Consider the following 7,500-nt stretch of genomic DNA (forward strand, 5'->3'; position numbering starts at 1 on the left):
TGAAGTTTGATACATTATCAACAGATATTGACTTGTGCGATACAACTCGAGGATCAAAGTTATTCAAATTTTTCATCCTATTTTCTTCGAAATCAATACCTAGACATAATTTAGTTCCAAGATTTTTACAAATAACTAAATCTGAAATTCTTTTAGGTTCCACTTCTTTGTGAGTTCTATGGTTCTATTGACACGCTGTTTCAGTACATGCAGGATTGCACCAGCTTTTGTATTTGCATATTCAATTTTATATAAATATGCAAATACATGATTACAGGTTTCATATGATTCTTCCATACATGAACACCACCCAGATAAAATATCACTTCCTTTTTCATCACCTTTTTTTTGAACATCCATAAAGTTTTAGATTCACGGAGAGCTTGTGATGCTGTCACTGAAGAGTATAAAAAAATAACTTTTTCTTTTGGTTTTATAAAGTGCTCATAAATAAAAATAGGGCCAACAGAACAACTGTCAAAGTACGAAAAGGATGATCTTTATATTTACCAATATAATCTGTGCTAAACTCTTTTTTTTGAGAATAAAAGCGAAAATGTTTCCCATCGTTAAAACAAGTCATTTGATAGATTGTCAACACGCCTTTCCACTTCAACGCCATTGAAATCTGGAATTCCATATTTTTGTGGTAAATATTCCTTATCAATTTGAACTTTTTTACACTGATCTTCAGTAGAACATTTAATTTCAATATTAAGTTCCATAGCAGTATAAGCTCTTGCAACAAGTTCAACATTTTCCCCTAATGTTTTCAAACCGCAAACAGACAAATAATCTATTTTCAACTCAAAAAGAAAGTCTTCGTACATTTCATATGACATTTTGCATTAAAGCGGAAAGTTCAAAGCTCAACTTGCACCCCCAAGATTATATTTTCAAGATGGCTACGCTAACTCCGAAATTGTCTATTAAGCGTAAATTGTTTGTTTTAACTTTGAAAGAAAACCGTCGACTTTAATTTTAAAGCATCAAACTTCAATTCATTAAAACCTAAGTTAAGTCGACTTTCGCAATAGTTATTTCAACGTTAAGTATAGAAAATGTGTTTATGTTATTAAACGTTTACATACATAAAAAATACATAACATTGAAATCTTTTAAGATAAAAAAAGTAAATATTGTTTTGCTTATGAAAAAAATTATATATATATATACACAATACAAATTGTTAAAAATGCATTAAAGTACGAGTTGTCTTAACCGTTATATTTTATATAAATATATATACATATATATTTATATATACATACATATATATATATATATATATATATATATATATATATATATATATATATATATATATATATATATATATATATCAGGAAGAATCTGTATGTCTGTATATATAAATATATATATATATATATATATATATATATATATATATATATATATATATATATATATATATATATATAGACATATGTATATATAGACATATATATATATATTTTAATTATGTTAATTTAAAAAATTCAATTATTATTAAACAACTTTTTTTCTGTAAAATGTTTTGTTTTTTTTATTCTGTATCATACAGATTAAGTAATCAAAAACATTGTATGTATCATATAGTGTGTGATTTTTAAAATTAAAATTAATTTTAATTTACTCGGCCAGTCCTTTAAGCGATATCCGCAGTTGTACAACTGTAATGCATTCAACAACATTTTGGTGTAGTCTTCTTTTGAGTTGCGCATCGGGAGAGACGGTTAGTTTTTTCCATTGTAAAGCAACACAACTTTGAAGCTCCGGGATGTACTGTCTATGAATAGGCGCCATTTAATAGGATTGCATTCAATACCTATAGCCTGGAAAAGACCGGCAACATCGTTACAAAAGCACAGTCAGTTACACTAACTGAGGAAGTTGGTGAATCTTCGATGAAGCTTCCTCTGATCCGTGACTTTAACGCTATCATCAACCAAGCTCCAATGTTTGAGCCTGGATATCAAAAGCTCAGCATTTGATTTCGTAAGCCCGGGGTCTCTAATTAAATCGTTCACGTTTTTCTAGTCAGGGAAGTACGGCTTTCTATCCAAAACCTCATTTGCGGAATTTTAGTTAATCTTCAGTGTCTGCCTCACTATTTTACTTACTGATGTCTCCAAAGTCGTCTAGGAGGAGTTGGAACAGGCAGATTGGGGCAGTATGTTACTGTAACAATGGAATAAGGTAAGTCCGGATAAACGATCTGAGGGACATTTTTAATGGTGCGACTACTTTTTTGGTTTACAAATGCAAAAGTAGCAGATTATAAACTTCATGGCTTGCTTTCTTCTCTTTACCAACCAGTAAAATAGCACATAATAGTTTCTTAGAATTATAATAATTCTAAGACAAGACATATCAAAATATGAAACGATTTCAAGATAAGACGTATTTGGTAATTGTTCACAACTTGCAGTACATCGACAAACTTTGTAAATAGCATTAAAAATTTACGAAAAAAAATTTAAACAAATCGAAGCGAGAAGTATCTGTTCTGTTTACCTTCAAGTGTTTTCTTGCAATATTTGCATGTGAAATGCGGTGCGCAAGATTTTTCTTGGTACCCAACCGACACGCCGAAGTACGCTTTGTAGGCCTCACATGTTATAAGACTCGCTTCCTTGGAATACTTTTTCGCTCTTGTCTTTATGAATTGTTTGAATACGTATCAGAATGAATCTGCTGGATGCAACAATATCTTGCCATATTAAATAAATAACTTTTCTTCAACTACAAATTGTTATTCTTTCAGTCTTCAAAAACACGGATTGGAATCTTGGTTTGAGACCCAGTTGCTTTTTTACTTGCAAAGCTAACTTTGGAACGTTCGAGAACTTTTTAAAAAGTTCGAAGAGTTTCTCAAAAGCTCTGGAAGTTTCGTGAACGTTCTAGAGTGTTTAAAATTGTAAATTATAGAAACGTCTGGACAACTAAATCAGTTCAGGAATATTATAAGGAAGTTCGGTATTGAAAGCAACTTTCTCATATACATACGATAATCTAATTTTTATTGTCCCGCTCACGAGGCAAAGTTTTTCCGGAATAAAAACAATTTTCTTTCTGTTCTAGACCTAACGGGGTTATGAAAACACACTTTCAACCCAGGAACAGAACAAAATTGAATATCTTACTATACATTAACGATTAATATATATATATATATATATATATATATATATATATATATATACATATATATATATATATATATATATATATATACATATATATATATATATATATATATATATATATATATATATATATATATATATATAATATATATATATATATATATATATATATATATATATATATATATATATATATATATATATATATATATATATATATATATCGACCTTCAGTTGATGTAGCTGGATGAATTCGATTGTTTATTAATAAAATTGTATGGTCTATTGGAAGTCCCGCCCAATATATTTATAATAAAGCTGTGCTGTAGTTTTAATTTTTTTATTGAAGGCAAATAAATATTAACAATAAAAAAAAAGTAAAAAAAAAGAAATTGCTGTTTTACTTTTTGCTTGAAACACTGTGTAATATAGAATATATGGTTAAATTTTGTTGTTATTCTTTATGTAAATTATTGAGTAGTCATATATTCAATAGGTACTTTTTGCAAAAATGTAAAGAAAATGTTAAAATTGATAAATTGTTACTAATTATTTAATTACAATTCAAATTGACAACTTATTTCAAATTTTATTACCGACAAACATTGCCACTATTATTTGATATTAAAATTTTCTCATTACAAAAGGAACTTTAATAAAATATTTTTTGTGCAAAATAGTTTTACTTATACATTAGTGTGATTCTATTTTTTAGTTTGTCATGCAAACCTTTTCTAAAACATGAATAATTGTATTTTAAGAGCAACTAAATAAAAAATAATTAAAAATTTGAAAATTTTACTAGGTCAAAAAAAAAAGTTAATTTATGGAAATAAGACAAAATACTTAGGCAAAAAAATGGATAATTTGTATGATATTTTTTTAATTAGCTGAAGTTAATAGTGAATATAATATAAAACTAGCTTAATAATTATTGGTGGATTAGAAATAAAATAACTGTATTCCATTTTCTATTTTAGATATAATTATATTTGCCTAAATATGTTCCACATAAGTGCTAAAGGAGCATTAAAGAGAAAAGCAAACAACTTTATACCACCGTGTTCAAAGGAATCTCGGAAACTGCTTGCTTCAGCAGCGCCTTATGGATTACGGACTAAATTCTTAGCCAATTTCAAGACTATTTCAGAAGTCCGCCACATTCTTGGCTACTATCACCATCTAGCTGACACACGCCCCGCACCACCATCAAGAGCTGTTATGCAAATAATAGCAAAAGATTTGGAGCAGCTCTGGAATGTGAAATTTAGCATGCCCTCAGTATCCATAGTTGGCATCACAAAAAAATTGAATGAAGTTGTGAATGCTTATAAATTAAGTTTGAAGAGAAAATCGAATATGGATTTTTTTATGCCATTTGATATCCTTAATAAAAATATAAAGCTGAAGAGGGAAGAGCAGATCTTCTACAATCATCAAATGGATGATAGAAAGAGCTGTGTATTAACCAGCCAAACAGTTGTTGAGCATCCTGCTAACAGGCAGTTGATACCAAAAAACATGGATCTCGATTATGTAGAGCAACTGTACGCAGAGTCAAGCTCTGAAAATGATGATAACGTTGATGATTTTCAGCCTTTGTTTGAACAACCCAAACGGAAGTTTAAATCAAAGGTGAGTAATAATAATTTTTGGAAATAAAAAAGTTTTTTTATTAAATTTATATTAATTTTACTTTTGGTTTAAGGCAATGCCAATTGCCATTATGTGTGCAGAAGCTGGTATCTCAACCCACAAAGGAGTTAGTGTAACTCGCTCATTAGGTTATTTCCATAGTGACATTCCAACTCCAAATCAATCGGCTATTTTTAAGCTAGTAAAAGGTTGCAAGTCACAACTCTACTTAAACTTAAAGAAGCTTTGTCTGTTCAATTATCCTTTATATTACACTTTGATGGAAAAGGTGTGGCACCATATGATTATGGGATTAAAAAAGTGGAACGCATGGTCATCGCCCTTCAGTCTGATGGACCAATATTTTGGTACATTGGCCTCAAAACATTACATACTAGCGGAACTTCTAAAAATCTAGCCGCTATGATAATGGAAACATTGTTAGAGTATAATGTTGTGCATAAAATATCCCTTATAATTTGTGACACCTGCTCTGTCAGTACAGGTTAGTAAAATTAAAATTATTTATTTTTAAATAATAAAATAATACAATTAAATAAGTTATTCCATTTTACTTCAGGTGGATCTTATGATGGTTCTGGTGGAGTAGTAGGGATTTTAAGATCTAAGCTATTTAACAGGCCTGTTCCTTATTATGAATGCAATGCTCACATTTTGGACCTTGTTTTGAAAAAAATGGTAATTTTCCACTTGCCAACACCATCAAAATCGCCTACTCTAACTGATTTTAAGTTCATTCAAAAACTAAAAAATAAGTATCCGCAATTGAAAGAATCATACAATATCCTGCATAAAACACCTCATCCTCCTCCTACTGTAAAAACCTGGAGAGATGATTATAAGCTATTGGCTAGGTTTGTTTTATTAAAAATTATTATTTTCAATATCAATGATTTGTATATGTGATGAATGCGTTGATCCATTTTATTGTTTATTTTTCCAGGTTATGTATTGCATTTAGGCACTATTTGGACACCAATATTTTACCCAAACTGCAGCTACCAACGAAATTACCAAGTTCTCACTCAGCAAGGTGGAACAGCAGAGCAATATATGTCTTGTGAGGCTACTTTCTACTTCCTGAAGAACGACCATTATTGAAAGAAATAGCTAAGTTTATTAGCTGTCTTGGTCACTTGCATGGTTTAAAATGAGAGAGGAACCCAACTGGGAAAACTTAAAAGAAACTACATCAAGTTGCATTAAAGCCCAAGAAGCTCTGACAAGACATATTCTTAATGTGTAAAAATCTCATTCAAGAATGTGCATCGAACAAATGAGGTAGCTGAGAGAGGACTCCGAGTTATGGACATCCGATGTTCCCGGGTTAAGTCTGATGATGCTCTTGAGAGACTTTTTTTAACAGAAATGTTTATGCAAATGTCGAATAAAAAATAACTTCACTTTATAAAATTTGTCGTATTTCTTTTGCTTATGTATAAAATAAAAAAAGACTAAAAAAAAAGAAATAATTTTGTCTTATTTCCATAAAGTAACTTTTTTTTTTGACCTAGTAAAATTTTCAAATTTTTAATTATTTTTTATTTAGTTGCTCTTAGAATACAATTATTCATGTTTTATAAAAAGGTTTGCATGACAAACTAAAAAATAGAATCACACTATTATACATCTTACCCAGGACTGGACTGGAAACACATTTAAGCCCGGGAAATATCGGTGACGCAGGTCCGCTATTTTAAATTTAAAAAGTTGCAATAATAATTTATAAACATATCTATTAAAAAGATAAAAAATAATTTTTTTTTTGGATTGCAACAAAAATCAAAGTTCAGTAATTAAAAGAAATATAATTCTTTCGAAAGTTATATTTTATATTATATCGTTGGATAAATGTTAAGGTCAGTTTCCACTCATCCGTTTTACTACGGGAAAGGGAAAGGGATGGGAAAATTAATCACGTGAGCATGCGCAGTTTGTAATTTAGTTTTCCCGAAGCTTAGTTTTTCCCATCATGTCTGTCTTGGGAAAAAGTTGATTTGAAATCAACTTTTTCCCGTGAAAAAGCAAACATGAAAATTAGCAGCCAATCGCGTTGCTATAATCTTCGAGAATTAAAAACAAAAAAAGTAGATAAGTTTCAAAGAATTTTTTTGTTTTTGTAATTTTGTCATAAACATAACTTTTGTGATTTTGCCTTTAACATTTATTTTTCTATAATTATGTCCGTAATTATATTAAAGTTATTTATGCATAAATTTTTAATTGCTTACTATGATGCCAAATGGAAAGCATTACGACATTTATTTACCTACAATTGCAATTTTATGTCAGTTTTACTGCTTTTTTAAATTGTATAAATATCCGAATAATATGTTATTATATTAAACTTTCGAGTGACCTATCCGATTCCCGACATTGATTATTGAAAATTCAATTTAATAATGACCGATTTAAACGCCGATTTTTCAAGAATACAAAGTTATTCTACAGGCAAGAGCTTGGAAGCTCATTTGATAGAAGAAGTGAGAAGGTTTCCGTGTCTATGGGATACTGCAACTCGCTCATATAAAGAAACACCTTTAAAAATTGAAGCATGGAGGCAGATCTCTGCTTTATTAAATGTAGAAGGTAGCTATTTATTTTTTCAAGTAAATTTTAACAACAATATGTAAAACAAAACTACATCTATGATTATAACAATAAAAAACGCAATCAATGACAATTTATTATAGAA

This window comes from Hydra vulgaris, chromosome 14, assembly GCF_038396675.1.
Source record: "Hydra vulgaris chromosome 14, alternate assembly HydraT2T_AEP".
Taxonomy (NCBI): Eukaryota; Metazoa; Cnidaria; class Hydrozoa; order Anthoathecata; family Hydridae; genus Hydra; species Hydra vulgaris.